The sequence below is a fragment of the Rhinoraja longicauda genome, chromosome 22 (assembly GCF_053455715.1).
Source record: "Rhinoraja longicauda isolate Sanriku21f chromosome 22, sRhiLon1.1, whole genome shotgun sequence".
Taxonomy (NCBI): domain Eukaryota; kingdom Metazoa; phylum Chordata; class Chondrichthyes; order Rajiformes; family Arhynchobatidae; genus Rhinoraja; species Rhinoraja longicauda.
Window position 1 is genome coordinate 3,980,594 of NC_135974.1, and position 18,651 is coordinate 3,999,244.

The window sequence follows — 18,651 nt, forward strand, 5'->3', positions numbered from 1 at the left end:
AGTCACCAGAACCATGGCTATTCAAACCTCAGTCTCAACAGAGCAGGTTTTAACGATTCCAACAGTAGTATCAGCTTCCTCCTTAGATCTCCACCGCCGCAGAAGCCAGTTTTCAGCCAATTTCATTCACTCCACAAGAAATCACGAAGCAGCTATGAGTACTGGACATAGCAGAGTCTATGGTCTCACAGCATCCCAGCTGTAGTACTGACAAGTTGTGCTGCAGAATTAACTGCAGCTCAAGCCAAACTACTCCAGTACTGTCACAACACTGAGGCAACAGGCGATGGCAATGGTGCAGCAGTAGAGCTGCTGTCTTACAGCGTCAGAGACCCGGGTTTGATCCCGACTACGGCTGCTGTCCGCACAGAGTTTGTACGTTCTCGCCGTGGCCTGCGTGGGTTTACTCCGGGATCTCCAGTTTCCTCTCGCACTCCAAAGACGTAGACGTAGACAACCTCCGTTTGTAGGTTAATTAGCTTGGTATCATTGAAACTTTTGCCCCCAGTGTGTGTAGGATAGTGTTAATGTGTGAGGATCGCTGTTCGGCGTGGACTCGGTGGGCCGAAGAGCCTCTTTACATGCCGTATCTCTAAATTAAAACTAAAGTAAACTAAACTACTCCCCCAATGACCACCCTTCCATCATAAGATCAAAAATAGGCTTATTATTATCACGTGTACCGGGATACAGTGAAAAACTTTGGTTGCGTGCATTACTGATAGTTTATTGTATAGGTGCTATTGTACATTTATTTGTTGTCTGAAGAAGGGTCTCGACCCGAAACGTCGCCCATTCCTTCTCTCCTGAGATGCTGCCTGACCCGCTGAGTTACTCCAGCATTTTGTGAATAAATACCTTCGATTTGTGTACAGCATCTGCAGGTATTTTCTTATACTTATATATTTATTTGTTGTGTAGTTGACTTCAAGTGCCTGTAAAAGCTGCAGCGTTAGAATGTTGTTGTTCCATTCCCAGTGCACGTGACAATTAAACATTCCTGATTCTCGATCTTGACATGTTCGGTGGAACACTCTTCGCCTTTCTGGATGAGTGCAGAGCCAGAAACCATCAGGAACCGTGACACCATCCATGTCAAAGCAGCCAGCTTGGTCGGTGTCTATTCATCACACTGACTCTACATCCCCGCCAGCACAGTGCACATCCACAAGATGTGCTCACCCTGCCCACTCTGAAACCACCTTCCAAACACTCACCCTCCACCACCACAAAAGCAGCCACCACCTGAAGATCTCTTTCTACTGTAGGCAACACCATTCACAAGGACACAAGAACACATGAGACAGATGCCGGGTCAGGCACTAGGCCTCTAAACCTGCCCCACCGTTCTCTACGATCATGGGTGATCTGACACCGGGTCTCACATTCCATTTCCATTCCAGTTCCCCTAAATCTGAAGAAGGGTCTCGACCCGAAACGTCACCTATTCCTTTTCTCCAGAGATGCTGTCTGACCCGCTGAGTTTTACTCCAGCGTTTTTTGTGTCTATGTCCAGTTAATCTGCCTCTGCATTAAATATGATATATAAAACAGGACATGGTACAGCATAAGAACAGGCCCTTCAGCGTGAGACCAAAGGGGTACCCAAAGTGGGGGGGGGGGGGGGGGGGGGGCACCGAGAACAAAGGGGGATGTAGTGGTGGGGGAGAGGGGCTGTTGCCACGTCCAGTGGCAGACAGTTGATACGACTGTCCGGTACTTTTGTAACTTTGTCAACGCCAACACGTGGCGACACTGGTGTACTGCCTGGATTGTTTGGAACACAAAGCATTTCACTGTACCCAGCCGCCCTATGTATGTGTGACAGTAACTATCGTTAATGACGGGACTGTCGTACGTTGAAAGACTGGGGCGACTGGGCTTGTATACTCTGGAATTTAGGAGCATGAGAGGGGATCTTATTGAAACATACACGATTATTAAGGTGTAATTATTCAGAACCAGGGGTCACAGCTTAAGGATAAGGGGGAAGTCTTTTAGGACCGAGATGAGAAAACATTTCTTCACACAGAGAGTGGTGAGTCTGTGGAATTCTCTGCCACAGAAGGTAGTTGAGGCCAGTTCATTGGTTATATTTAAGAGGGAGTTAGATGTGGCCCTTGTGGCTAGAGGGATCAGGGGGTATGGAGAGAAGGCAGGTACAGGTTACTGAGCTGGATGATCAGCCATGATCATATTGAATGGCGGTGCAGGCTCGAAGGGCCGAATGGCCTACTCCTGCACCTATTTTCTATGTTTCTATGTTTGTCACTGAAACTCGGTGCAAGTGACAATATACTAAACTAAACTAAACTAAAGATGACCACTGAACTAGCCACAAAATGCTGGAGTAACTCAGCGGGACAGGCAGCATCTCTGGAGAGTAGGAATGGGTGGCATTTCTTCAGTCTGAAGGGACTCGACCCGAAACGTCACCCATTCCTTCTTTCCAGAGATGCTGCCTGTCCCGCTGAGTTACTCCAGCATTTTGTGTCTATCTTCGGTTAGTACAAAGCAAATTTACAGAAAACTCTGCTTTAAGTGTCGAATAGGTCAGGAGGACACATTATTGGCAACAATGCTGAATACAAGATTCAACTGTCAGCTCCTTATGCCAGTTTACCCACTAAACAAAAATCAGATTCATTTCTGGTTTCTGGAGGGAGAGACAGATTGCATTTTGCAATGATCTTTGGCAAAGATTCTCCTCGAGCATCACCCCTACATTGAGAGAATCAATCTTCAAGTGCAGAGCATATTGTAACACATGTAACACATTCCAACACATGACCACTAAACTACCGGGTAACCATTTAACCAGCCTGCTCAGTAATATTCTGCAGAGAAATAAATCAGCCGCCCTTTCCATTTCTGGCCTAGATGTGACTCCATACTCTTCAGTGCGTGTGATACTCCTGCATTGTTGTAGTACGTTGCTTAGCACAGAGGCAATGAGGAAGGCAGACTAAACGGTGGACGTGCCAGCTAAACCCACATCCCTTGAACAAATGAATAAAAATTACCAAGGCCAAACTGTGGCACCTCTGCTGAAGGATTCAGTTGATAGCCAAAGGGTGGTGGTTGCATGGAGCGAGCTGCCAGAGGCGGGGACTATTGCAATGTTTCAGAAACATAGAAACATAGAAACATAGAAAATAGGTGCAGGAGTAGGCCATTCGGCCCTTCGAGCCTGCACCGCCATTCAATATGATCATGGCTGATCATCCAACTCAGAATCCCGTACCTGCCTTCTCTCCATACCCCCTGATCCCTTTAGCCACAAGGGTCACATCTAACTCCCTCTTAAATATAGCCAATGAAATGGCCTCAACTACCTTCTGTGGCAGAGAATTCCACAGATTCACCACTCTCTGTGTGAAAAAAAACTTTCTCATCTCGGTCCTAAAAGACATCCCCCTTATCCTTAAACTGCGACCCCTTGTTCTGGACTTCCCCAACATCGGGAACAATCTTCCTGCATCTAGCCTGCCCAACCCCTTAAAAACTTTGTAAGTTTCTATAAGATCCCCCCTCAATCTTCTAAATTCCAGCGAGTACAAGCCGAGTCTATCCAGTCTTTCTTCGTGTGAAAGTCCTGTCATCCCAGGAATCAATCTGGTGAACCTTCTCTGTACTCCTTCTATGGCAAGAATGTCTTTCCTCAGATTGGGAGACCAAAACTGTACGCAATACTCCAGGTGTGGTCTCACCAATGCCCTGTACAACTGCAGCAGAACCTCCCTGTTCCTATACTCAAATCCCCTCGCTATGAATGCCAACATACCATTCGCTTTCTTCACTGCCTGCTGCACCGGCATGCCTACTTTCAATGTCTGGTGTACCACGACACCCAGGTCTCGTTGCATCTCCCCTTCTCCTAATCGGCCACCATTCAGGTAATAGTCTGCTTTCCTGTTCTTGCCACCAAAGTGGATAACCTCACATTTACAGTCAGACAGGTTTCATTTGGGTGTACAGCGACACCCAGGTCACATTGACTCCTGATCAATCACCAATCAGGTAATGATCGGTCTTTCTATGTTGAAACGCAAGAGAATAATCTCATATTAATCCATGTTAAACTGCGACTACCAACCTATTTGCCCATGCACAGATTTAGATTTTTTTTAGATTTAGAGATACAGCGCAGAAACAGGCCCTTCGGCCCACCGGGTCCGCGCCGCCCAGCGATCCCCGCACATTAACACTATCCTACACACACTAGGGACAATTTTACATTTACCAAGCCAATTAACCTACAAACCTGTACGTCTTTGGAGTGTGGGAGGAAACCGAAGATCTCGGAGAAAACCCACGCAGGTCACGGGGAGAACGTACAAACTCTGTACAGTACAGCACCCGCAGTCAGGATTGAACCTGAGTCGACGGCGCTGCATTCGCTGTAAGGCAGCAACTCTACCGCTGCGCCACCGTGCCGAATATATTTAACTCACATTGGAGCCTCTATAAATGGATAGGGCTGGTTTGGAGGGATATAGACCAAATGCAGGCAGGTGGGGCTAGTATAGCTGGGACATGTTCGCCGGTGTGGGCCATAGGGCCTGTTTCCATGCTGCCTGACTTTATGACTTGACCAGCCCTTCCTCTTACCAGACACATATTGATGGCTTTGTTCAACGTCTCCAGTTTTTCTCAGTTTTTTTTTAGTTTGCTGCAGATTTGCAGCAGGTTGTGTTTCATTCTGTGAAGTGTACTTGCTTGTGACCTTTAGGCTTGTCTCAAATCTTGGCGGGTTACTCCATGTAAAACCCTCAACTAATTAGCATCAGAATGTCGAGCTCGGCATTGCAAAAAATGTTTTAAATATCACCATTACCTCCACCGATCAATAAATCATTTTTTGAATAACAGAAAAAAACAAGACAATCACTCATGCCATGCTCCGAAAGACACATTAAGCAGCATTTAATGCATTTGGTGAAGTATTACAAACTTTGAAATTGCGCAGAATTCTTCTGGAGCCAGTACCTCCGAGAGCCTTTCTCGAACACATTATTAGGTCTGTGTCTCATATCGGCCAGGCTGCATGCGCCAAATGCATCTCCTCCGCTGAAGGATTTAATAAACTAGATGGGCTTGTTGCACTAATCCAGTTGCTTCAAACGCAAGATGGGAAATATAAACCATTGAAGGTGAACACTCGAAATGAGACAGAAATCCGTCACAGAGAGCAGCAGAACTTCAGCAAGCTGTACATTAGTGAAGGAGGCGTGGCAGCGAACTCAATAAAAATTGGATCAAAACATTGTAGATACGAGAAATCAACAACAAAAACAAAAAATGGTGGCATGGTAGCTTCTTCCCTACAGCCATCAGGCTATTAAACACGACAACCTCCAAATAAACTCTGAACTACCGAGACTTGGGGACATTCATTTTTTTTCTTTTATGTATATTCACACACACACACATACACACACACACACACACACACACACACACACACACACACACACACACACACACACACACACACACACACATATATATATGTAAATATATATATATTCACACATATATATATTCACACACACACATATATATTCACATGTATATATATATGTATATATATATGTATATATATACACACATGCACACACACATATATATGTGTGTGTGTGTGTGTGAATATATATGTGTGTAAATATATATATTTTCGCACATACATATTCACACACCCACGCATATATATGTGCGTGTGTATATATATATATATATATATATATGTACATGCGAATTCACACACATACACGCACACTGAATTTTTTCAGTTTATTATATGGTTTACCGAGTACTATGTTTACATATTCCGCCGTGCTGCTGCAAGTAGAATGTCATTGTTCTGTCTGGGACATCTATATACTAAAACTCTCATTTGTTTGTTTGTTTGTGACTGAACTTCAGCCAAAACTGTACTAGTTAGCATGACATTTTTTGGCCCACCTTATCCACCGTCATCCCTTTAATGGTAAAAATGGTAGTTAAGTTATTCACATTTTAAAGGTTTTAAAAACCAGCGCATGCGCAGTTGGGTCCTCATCTAAGATGGCAGCCAGACCAGCATCTACACTTACGTAAGATGGCCACCGTGTGACTGCCCATGCACAGTTGGGGGGGAAGGTCGTCATTTTCGTCATCACACTTCCCGCCAGACGCCCATTTGGTTCCGCGGCCCAAGTGGGGGGAGTGTCACCGCCGCCGCCCGAAACCCCAGGCGTCTCCATCATGGCCACCGCTCCCGCTGCCGCTCGAAACCCCGGGCGTCTCCTTCACCGCGCAGCCCCGGAGCCGCCGCCGAGCAGTTAAAGGTCAGACTAATTAGACCAGGTGGACCCGCTGGGCCCCAACCCCTCCCACATTCGCACAGCGCCCGACCCCCCGCTGGCCCCCACTCCTCCCCTCCTCCCCTCGCCCCTCTCCACTCCTCTCCCCCCCCTCCTCTCCCCCCCTCCTCTCCCCCCCTCCTCTCCCCCCTTCCTCTCCCCCCCTCCTCTCCCCCCCTCTCCCCCCTCCTCTCCCCCTCTCCTCTCCCCCGCTCTCCTCTCCCCCCCTCTCCCCTCCTCTCCTCTCCCCCTCTCCTCTAACCCCCTCTCCTCTCCCCCCTCTCCTCTCCCACTCTCTTCTCTCCCCTCTCCTCTCCCCCCTCTCCTCTCCCTTTCCTCTCCTCTCCCCTCCTCCCCTTTCCTTTCCTCTCCTCTCCCCCTTCTCCTCTCCTCTCCCCTCTTCTCCTCTCCTCCCCTTCTCTCCTCTCCCCCTCCTCTCCTCTCCCCCCCTCCTCTCCTCTCCCCCCTCCTCTCCTCCCCTTCTCTCCTCTCTCCCCTCCTCTCCTCTCCCCCTCTCCTCTCCCCTCCTCTCCTCTTCCCCCCTCTCCTCTCCCCCTCTCCTCTCCCCCTCTCCTCTTCTCCCTCTCCTCTACCCCCCTCTCCTCTCCCCCCTCTCCTCTCCCCCCTCTCCTCTCCCTCCCACCCCCCCTATCCCCCCCATCCCCGCCCCCCCCTCCCCCCACCCCTCTCGCCCTTCCCCCTCTCCCCCCATACCCCCCTCCCCCTCCTCCCCTCCCCCCCTCCTCCCCTCCCCCCCTCTCCTCTCTCCCCCCCCCTCCACCCTCCTCCCTAGGAGATAGATTTAAACTTTAAAATGTGAATAACTTTTAAAAATATAACACCTATTTCGATGAAACTTCTTCCAATAAGACCACGGGGCGATGGTAATGTGGGGCTTAAAATTGCCGCGCTGTCGTGTACCGTTTTGGCTGTAGTTCCGGAACAAACAATACAAGAGTTTTTGTATAAAGATTTTATTTGCTACTGAGCTGTTAAAGATAACCCCCCTTAAAAACTTATCCAAACCTCCCCCACTCACACACTCCACCCCCCCCCCTCCACCCCCTTTATCCCCCCTCCCCTCACCTGATCAATACCTATGTCTTTTTAACATCGTGCCAAGAGGGAGGAACACCCCCGAGGTCATGCAGACCTCCGAACCCTTCTGAATTTGGCAGAAAGCTTCCACCTTCTTATTTCATTTCCGCCATTCCGATTTTGCCTCACATTTTTCCAGAAAACACATGCCTTGACACTTGCCCCACCACCCGCCTCACTGTGCCTCTTGCCCCACCCCGCCCTACCCTGCCTCACCGCGCCTCTTGCCCCACCCCGCCCCACCCCGCCTCACCGCGCCTCTTGCCCCACCCTGCCCCACCCCGCCCCACCCCGCCCCACCCCGCGCCTCTTGCCTGGCCTCGCCCCTCGCCCAGCATCACCAGTCCGGGCCGGGCCTCGCCGTTCACCGGGCCTCTCTCGCCGCTACGCTCGCCGGGCCTCGCCTCACATCGCCGCTCGCCCAGCTTCGCCTCACCACTCCCCGGGAGACCTTTGAAGCGGTGGACAGAACTCTTTGAGATCTATGCAAAAAGAACGATGAGCCTTTTGCCGACATTCTTATCATTTGTTGTGGCGATTTTCGACAACTCCTTCCTGTTGTGAAAAGGGGAAATGATGCTGATGTTGAAAATTCCTGCATCAAGAAATCCTATTAACGTTCAAATTGTTATATTTTGTTATTCACATTTTAAACTTTAATAAATCCCTTTTCCACTTGCTGTGCCCGTCAGCCGCCCATGCGCAGTAATACCTCCATGTTCCACGTCACCATGGAAACCCGACGGGCGGGAATGGCGGCGCCGCCGGAGAGCCCCTAAGAATGGGGGGGGGGGATAAGGGGGGATGGAGTGGGTGACTGGGGGGTGGGAGGGGAAGGGGAGAGTGGGTGGGGAAGAAGGGGGGTTGTGGGGATGGAGTGAGGGAGGGGAGGGAAGGGTGCTAGACCAATGCAGAAAAAAACATTTTAATGAAAAATCACAATTTTCATTGAGATGGGGGGTTTTTAAAGACCATTTATTTTAAAGAAAACAGCACCATTTCCCCACGTCACAATGGCAACCCCATGAGTTGTAGGCCCAACGGGTCCACTTGGTCATATGACAATAAAACACTCTTGTTTCTCTTGATTCTTGTAGGCCGAGCAGCATCAGTCAGGAGAGCAATGGACAGGGAAACAAATATGCTTTAAACTAACTGTTTCAGAGCTGCTCCAGCTGAAGCAATGAAGTTTGATGTCTGCTTACTTCTCAAGAGCCAGTGATGCATTTCCCAACTGGATTTGATCCAGCCAGGATCCTGTCCGAGGCTAACATTGCAGTGAGTGGTGTTGGCAGCATTGCTAATGTACCATCTCCTCATTATTAGTCACAATTTTGCAAAATGCATTAAATAAAAAGACATGACGTGGCAAAATCCAGATTGTTAGCCAAGTTCCTGCCCATGGTCCTAGTTCCTTGCCAATCAACATTTTCAGAAAAGAGCTTTATACAATAGCCCATGTGAAGAATTGTCAATTTATCCATCGGGATGAGTGTCTTTGGATCTTTAGTTCGCAAAGCATCTTATCATTAAGAATTCTGTGGAATTCTCTGCCTCAGAAGGCAGTGGAGGCCAAGTCTCTGAATGCATTCAAGAGAGAACTAGATAGAGCTCTTAAGGATAGCGGAATCAGGGGGTATGGGGAGAAGGGAGGAACGGGGTACTGATTGAGAATGATCAGCCATGATCACATTGAATGGCGGTGCTAGCTCGAAGGGCCGAATGGCCTACTCCTGCACCTATTGTCTATTGTCTATTGTCTATATCCTTCATTGTCTAATTAGGAGAAGCTGATTACCACAATTGCTCAACATATCCATTATTGTTGCATCTTGCAACTCCCAGCATATGGGAACGTAGGAACAATGAAATATCTCCATGTCATGAGATTTAGACTACAGAATGCATCAATGTCATAGCTTTGCAATAACGCTGATAATTGAAAGGATCTCCTCCTGAAGGCACTGGCTTTTGCTGAAATAACTGGTGTCAACAGCTCTCCAGAAAATCCCGACTGGATCCTGCGACCTTAGATGGTTTATAAACATTGGAAAGGACATCTGTATCATGTGCCTCTCTGGTCACCCCACAATGTGAAGGACATCATTGCACTGGAGAGGGGTGCAGAGGGGATTCACCAGGATAGACACAAAATGCTGGAGCAACTCAGCGGGACAGGCAGCATCTCTGGAGAGAAGGAATGGGTGACGCTTCAAGTCGAGACCCTTCTTCAGTCGGAAGAAGTGTCTCGACATGGAACGAAGCCCATTCCTTCTCTCCAGAGATGCTGCCTGTCCCGCTGAGTAGCTCCAACATTTTGTGTCCATCTTCGGTGTATAACCCGCATCTGCACTTCCTTTCTACACAGATTCACCAGGATGTTGCGTACGTTGGAACATTTCAGTCAAAAGAAGCAATTGGATGGACTGGATCAGTTTCCACTGGAGTTGAGGAGGCTGAGCGATGACTTGTGAGAGGCATATGCAATTCTGAGAGGTGTAACTGGGGTAAAGAGTTAATCTTTTTCCCATGACGGGTCTGAAAACTACAAGTGGATGAAGGTGTGAAGTGAACGGTAAAGGATTTAGAGGGGATCTGAGCAGCAATTTTGGATAGTGAGTTTTTATGCTTTCAGCAGCAATCAATGGTATTTCATCAATAGCATAGAACACTGCAGTTGGGTGATTCTAAGGGAGCATCCACTAATCCACCAATTATGGTTATTCAGATATATCCTCCATAGGACTCATTCACAGTCGAAGCTCATTAGACAGATAAACAAATCCAATTTTCTTTGGGAAGAGAAGACTTCATTGTGCTAGTCATCTATGAAGTGCTTTGTATCCCATCATCTACAGATGCAGGTGGGTTGGTCAGCAAATAGACACGGCAATCGAAGATGTCCTCATTCTTTAGGGAACGGGGGTTCCCCTCTTCCATTATAAACAACACTCTCACTAAGGTCTCCTCGATATCCCGCAGCTTTGCTCTTATTCCCCCTCTCCCCATTCACACCAAGGACAGAGTCCCCTTTGTCCTCACCTTCCACCCCATCAGCATTTAATCCTCCAACACTTTCGCCACCTCCAATGGGATCCCACCACTGGCCACATCTTCCCATCTTCCCACCCCTTTCTGCTTTCCGCAGAGACCGTTCCCTCCGCAACTCCCTGGTCAACTCATCCCTTCCCACCCAAACTACCCCCTCGGTAGACACACAATGCTGGAGTAACTCAGCGGGTCAGGCAGCATCTCTGGAGAGAAGGAATGGGTGACGTTTCGGGTCGAGACCCTTCTTCAGACTGGTGTCAAGGAAGGGGGTGGGTCAAAGATAGAATGTAGTCAGAGACAGGAAGACTAGTGGGAGAACTGAGAAGGGGGAGGGGATCGAGAGGGAACGCAGGGACTATCTGAAGTTAGAGAAGTCAATGTTCATACTGCTGGGGTGTAAGCCACCCAAGTGAAATATGAGGTGCTGTTCCTCCAATTTGCCCTGGGCCTCACTCTGACAATGGAGGAGGCCCATGACAGAAAGGTCAGATTGGGAATGGGAGGGGGAGTCGAAGTGCTGAGCAACCGGGAGATCAGGTTGGTTAAGGCGGACTGAGCGAAGGTGTTCAGTGAAACGATCGCCGAGCCTGCGCTTGGACTCGCCAAAGTTGACATCTGGAACAGTGGAAGCAGTAGATGAGGTTGGAGGAGGTGCAGGTGAACCTCTGCCTCACCTGGAAAGACTGTTTGGGTCCTTGGATGGAGTAGAGGGGGAAGGTAAAGGGACAGGTGTTGCATCTCCTGCGTTGCATGGGAAAGTACCTGGGGAGGGGGTAGTTTGTGTAGGAAAATACTGCAGATGCAGGTTAAAATCGAAGGTAGTCACAAAATGCTGGAGCATCCAAGGCCATCCACCTAGACCTATGTGATCTCTCGGTTGCCCATGTCGCATGGACAAAACTTATCTTAGATCTTATTCTGATCTTCCAAACTTTCTCTGATCTTATTCTGATCTTCAAAACTCACTCTGATCTTATTCAAAACTTACTCTGATCTGTGGTTTCAATCTATCGCAGATCTGTTCTCTTCATCCCTCCCCCATCTTCTCTGCTTCTTCGAACCAAAACACAACTCTTTCCTTTCCATTTCTGAACAAGGGTCTTGCACACGGAACATTGAGAGTTTTTCTTTCCGCAGATACGGCCTGACCTGCTGAGGGTTTCCGAATTGTTCCATTTTTTACCGTGAAAATTGTTCATGTTTCTTTCTTTTTGGGGGAACAATCCATCTTTGGCCATTTGACCAAATGGGTATCAGAGGATGTCGATCGCAAACGGTGTTGGCGACTATGAAATCGTTATGCCCTGACAACTCGTTAAAGGGTTAATCTGCTCTTCTGGAGGTTTAACACACAGAGATGCTACTCACAAGATGCATAGGTAAGGGGAGACCTGATGTTCAGGCCTGGAATCAAGTCAGGTCAAGTCGATGTTATTGCCATGCGCTCAAGTATGGTCAAGTGCAGGCACGATGAAAATGGTGCTTGCAGTAACATCACAGGTACATGGACAATGCACAAAAATCATCGTGGTTGTCCATCGATGTCGAGGATGATAGTCTGCGTTCCGAAGAACGAAGACGCCTGCGCGTGTGTTTGTTTATCGTGTACTTGATGTTGCACTCCAAGAAGCACACGCTCCTTCACAAAATCAATCAACTAATTCCAACGGCAAGGGAACCAAGACCATTGGAGCGGATAGACCTGCTGCAGACTTCATCCGCCTTCACAGCCGTTGAGTTCAAGATAACTTTGTCCGCCTGGTCCGCCGTTCAGGTCTTGTAGGTTGGATCGTTCTTAGTCTGGACCCTCATCCTCGACCTTACCGCCATGGTGGCCCAACCAGAAGCCAGTGCGTCTGACGGCATCGCTCTGGGAATCATGGGGGCACGCAAGCCTCTTCACCACAACAAGTTGAACGATCCAAAGAGGGCCCAAAAATATAACTTATACTGTACATAAATGCCTCATAAATTCTGTATGACAATGAAAAGAAAAAAAATGACTGTGCACAAATTAAGATATTAGTGCAAAGCACAATCAGAGAAGAAACAAGTCCATGGTGGTGCAAAATGTGGTCCGAGGTGTTCTATTGCTGATATAGGAGTAGGCTTGTGTGGATCAGTTCACGAACCTGATCGTTGTAGGAAGGAACTGCAGATGCTGGTTTAAACTGAAGATTGGCACCAGCAGCTGGAGTAACTCAGCGGGTCAGGCAGCATCTCTTCAGAAAGGGAATGGGTGACGTTTCGGGTCGAGACCCTTCTTCAGACTGAGAGTCAGAGGAAAGGGAAACGGGAGATACAGGCGGTGATACAGAGAGATATGGAAGAAATGAATGCGAGATATGCAAAAAAGGTCATGATGATCAAGGAAACGGTCCACTGTTGGCTGTGGGCTGGGTGTTAACGAGTTATACAGACAATGAAACTCACCAGGACGATGGTGAAAGTGGTACAATGACTGGGGTGGGGGAGGAACAGAGAGAGAGGGGATGCAAGGGTTACTTGAAGTTAGAGAAATCAACATTCATAACACTGGGTTGTAAGCTGCAGTTGACCCTGAACTTGGCGGTGTGGGGCTTCAGGCTTCAGGCTTCTGCACCTCCTGCTCAACGGCAGGAGCGAGAAGAGGGTGTTGGACCCCTAGATAGTGGGAATGCTTGACGATGGATGCCTTCTTCTTGAGGTAGTTCCTCACGTGGATGTTATCGATGGAGGAGAGGGCTGTGCCAACGATGGTCTGGGCAGTGTCCACCACTGATCAACCAGTGTGACAGTGGTGCCCTGAAATGCATGTCTCCCAGGTTGAATAAAAGCAAACCAAAACTGGAGGTAAACACAAAATGCTGGAGTAACTCAGCGGGCCAGGCAGCATCTCGGGAGAGAAGGAATGGGTGAGGTTTCGGGTTGAGACCCTTCTTCAGACTGAAGAAGGGTCTCGCCCCGAAACGTCACCCATCCCTTCTTTCCCGAGATGCTGCCTGGCCCACTGAGTTACTCCAGCATTTTGTGTCTACCTTCGATTTGAACCAGCATCTGCAGTTTTTTCCCCCCACACAAACCATAGCTGGGGCTGTGTCATCCAGTGACTCCTGTCAAGTGGGTCTGAATAGAAATCAGCCATGGCTGAATAGTCCACTGCTTACAGCTCTCAATCGGACAGACACCAACAGAAATCTTCCAATCAAGGAGGAAAAGCAACTCCGAAGCACATTTTCAACTAGTGCACTTTTGGTGGAATTGTATCCGAGTAAGTGGCCATCAAGGTTGAGACAGCTTCTTTTCTTTGCCTGAAAGGAAAGTCAGTCTGCGTTGTTCGATGCAATGTATTCTCCATTAAGAAAGCGAAGCAAACAAAGTCCAAATCCATTACCAGTCTATTTGTGTCAGCTTTGAAATATCTTGCTATTTTTTTTTAAAGCCTGATACATGCTCAATGCGTACACATGTCAGCATATAAATTCTTGAGAGAAATGTAAAATTCAGTTAGACGTCTCACTGCTCTCTGCTCGGTTCCAGGGGACTCATTTACAGGGAAGCAAAACACCTTCAAACTTGCATTTAAAAGGATGCCAGGTTTGGAGTTCTGATGCTGAAAGAATCAGCAACGGGGATGGGTCATGCAAAGGCCTCGTTCTCTTCACAACCCACGTCAAGTGTCTGGGCAGTGAGATAGATGCAAAATGCTGGAGTAACTCAGCTGGATAGAAGGAATGGGCGGCGTTTCAGGTCGAGACCCTTCTTCAGACTTGGTAGCGAGGCGGAGGAGGAGGAGGAGGAGGGTGGGGGGGTGGGCTGACTCAAAATATTCCCACCCACTAAAGGACTCATGGGATTGCTAAAAATGGGCAAGGGGCTTAAAGTTTACACAGCAGTGCGTTTGATGCAAAGACGGAGAGGCCGGTTCGTGTCCAACCTTGCGTGACTTCAGAATATCCCCCCCGTGTGTATCAGTGTTGCGAAGTAACAAACATTCGCGGCATTCCATCAAACTGGACCGGACACAATATTTAATTAGTCTGAAGAAGAGTCCAACCTGAAATATTGCCTGTGTATGTCCTTCCTGGGATGCTACCTGACCTGCTGAGTTACTCCGGCACTTTGTGCCTTTTCTTTGTAATCCGCAGTTCTTTGTGTCTCCAGAGCAATTACTTATTGGCAAGTAAATTCGGAATACATTGAAAGTGTGAGTAAAATGAAATCTTCAGCATTTATGCTTGAAGGACCGAATACACTTCAACCTCGTGCAACTGGATTTGGTCGGTGTTCCTAGCGAGGCAGCGTGATGTGAAATATGAATAGCAGGTTATGAAACAAAGTCTCAGCTCTTTCACTGTATATCTCTGAATTGTATTACTCCACAAATGCACTGCACTCACCTGATAAATCTATCACGCTGTATCTCATACAAGATGTGAACGATTCAGCGGTTTGTTCATTGCTTATCTAACTCCAGGTAATCCAGGTGGACTTGTACATGACGGTTCTTATCAAAGTGTACAGCTCTATTTTATTGAGTTGGAATGCATTAAGCTATTTCGAGGACATTCTCATCACACCAAATTCCATGTCATTATTTTGTTTTGTCTTGTTTTAGTGCCCACTGGAGAGGCCCTTTGAGTGTGAGAAATGAAGTGCGGAGATAGCAACTGAAAGGTGAACACGCAACAATTAAATTGTGATTAAAAAAACTAGTGATTAATGTTCTTTAGGTAAAGAAATCTGCATCCATCTTCAGTCTGAACCACTATATGATTTGAGGCAGTTAATGGAAGTGGACAGTCGGGTATTACAGTCATCAGTTCATGAGTTCATATAGTTCCAGGAGCAGAATTAGGCCATTCGGCCCATCATTCTGTCCTAAATGGCAACCCCTTATTCTTAAATTGTGACCCCTGGTTCTGGAATCCCCCAACATCAGGAATATTTTTCCTGCATTTAGCCTGTCCAATCCCTTAAGATTTTTATATGTTTCTATAAGATCCCCTCTCATCCTAAATTCCAGTGAATATAAGCCCAGTCGATCCATTCCTTGATTACATTAACTAAATGAAACTGTGAAGTGCTCTCTCTCACATTCCGCTGCCACAGATATTTGCCGCCATCTTGCATTTGCTTCTTGATATTATGATCCTAACCAATTGGTCCGCAACAGAGCGATCTCCATGCAGACCAATGTCCATCAAGGCTGCATCAGTGCCCAACGCTTTTTTAAATCATTCACGGTGTAATGCTGTTTGTCAAGTTTTGTTCTAGAGTGAAACTAACTTACAAATTGACTGGAAACTGTTGATGCTGTGTTGCCCAGACTCCACCACCAAGCTCGCACCAACCCCAGCAGTCAGGCTACGGTATGTCACATTTAGAGTCATAGATAGAGGCATAGAGTGGTACAGCATGGAAACAGGCCCTTCGGTCCAACTTGCCCACACCGGCCAACATGTTCCAGCTACACTAACCCCACCTGCCACCATCTGTTCCATATCCCTCCAAACCTGTCCGATCCATGTACTTGTCCAAACATTTTTTAAATGTTGGGATAGTCCCTGCCTCAACTACCTCCTCTGGCAGCTTGTTCCATACACCCACCACCCTTTGTGTGAAACATTTGCACACACTCAGAGAAAGCAGGGATCAAAGCAGATGGTGGAGGTTTATAGGAAGATCAGGTGAAATGTTTTCATCCAGGTGTCTGAATAGACAAGAGACAATAGACAATAGACAATAGGTGCAGGAGGAGGCCATTCGGCCCTTCGAGCCAGCACTGCCATTCAATTTGATCATGGCTGATCATTCTCAATCAGTACCCTGTTCCTGCCTTCTCCCCATACCCCCTGACTCCACTATCCTTAAGAGCTCTATCTAGCTCTCTCTTGAATGCATTCAGAGAATTGGTCTCCACTGCCTTCTGAGGCAGAGAATTCCACAGATTTACAACTCTCTGACTGAAAAAGTTTTTCCTCATCTCAGTTCTAAATGGCCTACCTCTTATTCTACCCCCTCAGTTCTAAATGGCCTACCCCTTATTCATCTGGAACACATTGAGAGGGGTGGTGAAGGTTGGTATGCTCACATGTTTAAGAAGTCTCTAGATTAGTGATTGATGAGCCTGGAGACTGAGGGGGAAGGGGAGGGGGAGGGGGAGGGGGAGGGGGAGGGGGAGGGGGAGGGGGAGGGGGAGGGGGAGGGGGAGGGGGAGGGAGAGGGGGATAGAATGTGACCAGGGAGACAATGAGAACTTCAAAAGTGAAGTTTGCGGAGAAAGTTGCAAGGGTTGCATTTCCAAGTTGCAAGTTGCAGCGCACAAAATATTTCAGAGTTATATTACAAAAAAGAGTGGAATGGATGATTGCAGTAACTTGAAGCTGCTCCCAATTGCTGATGCTTTAAGGCGCCAGGGCACACAGCTTTAAAATTTTAAAACAAAAACACAAGGGGAATGTAAGAAAAGGCATGTTTTACTGAGTGAGCAGTTATAATGTACAATTCACAGTAACTTAATCATTACCTTCAAAGGGCAGTGGACAGGCACTTCAGAGAGAATAATATGGAGGACCGCGGGAAAAGATGGGACTGACAAGATTGCTCATCCAGCAGCCAGCATAGACTCGATGGGCCGAATGATCCCCTCCCACAATGTCTAAGGCTGTGCTGGTGCACCAAATGCGATGGAAAATCAAACAATGGATGTCTGTCCCCCCAGGGAACAGGGTCCATGTTCTGGGAAGTAGGGCACATTTTCCAGGCTCTTGTAGTTACCACAGTTTGACTTGGGCAAGTTCATAAATTCACAAGTTATAGGAGTAGAATCAGGCCATTCGGCCCATCGAGTACTCCGCCATTCAATCATGGCTGCTCTCTGCCTCCTGATCCCATTTTACTTCCTTCTCCCCATAATCCTTGACACCCGTTCTAATCAAGAATTTGTCTATCTCTGCCTTGAAATTATCCACTGACTTGGCCTCCACAGCCCTCTGTGGCAATGCGTTCCACAGATTAACTACCCTATGCCTAAAGAAGTTCCTCCTCACCTCGGGCGGCACGGTGGCGCAGCGGTAGAGTTACTGCCTTACAGCGAATGCAGCGCAGGAGACTCAGGTTCGATCCCGACTACGGGCGCCGTCTGTACGGAGTTTGTACTTTCTCCCCGTGACCTGCGTGGGTTTTCTCCAAGATCTTCGGTTTCCTCCCACACTCCAAAGACGTACAGGTATGTAGGTTAATTGACTGGGTAAATGTAAAAATTGTCCCTAGTGTGTGTAGGATAGTGTTAATGTGCGGGAATCGCTGGGCGGCACGGACTCGGTGGGCCGAAGGGCCTGTTTCCGCGCTGTATCTCTAAATCTAAATCTAAACCTCCTTTCTAAAAGAGCGGGTTGAGACTGACGAAGGGTCTCATACATACACATAAAAACAAACAAGCAATAATAGTGCAAAAAGGCAAAACCAATGCCCCCACGTCTATGGAGTTCGGAGCTTATTTGGAGGTTGCAGTGTTTAATAGCCCGATGGCAGTAGGGAAGAAGCGGTTCTGAACCTAGATGTTACAGTTTTCAGGCTCGTGTATCTTCTTCCCGATGGCAGGGGTGAAATGAGTGAGTGGCCAGGGTGGTGTGGGTCTCTGATGATGCTGGCTGCCTATTTTGAGGCAGCGACTCCTGTAAATCTCTTCGCTGGTGGGGAGGTCAGAGCCCGTGATGGACCGGGCAGTGTTCACCACTCCTCGCAGTCTTCTTCGCTCCTGGGCGTTCAAGTTGCCGAACTAGGCCTTGATGCAACCGGTCAATATGCTCTCCGCTGTACACCTGTAGAAGCTCAAGAGAGTCCTCTCTGACATAAACACTCATACTTTTTCCGTCTTTGGACACCGCCCCTGAATCTGTAAATGGCTGGAAGGTTATGACCAGTGCCTCTGACCAACGTGATTCTAAAGGACCGCATTTCATCTTCCATCTGAACACACCACAGCTCTCTGCATTCAGCACTGAATTCTGCAGCCTCAGGGAACCCAATTTGTATCAGAACCAGGGAGTGCTGCTGTGGATCATCTATCAGTGATATTGGTTTGGCCTTTCTCTGTCCACTAATAATTCCTGACCTGCAGGGTAATTCCTTCAGGTCTGCAGTTCACCACTTTTATGTTCCTTTCTTTGCATTT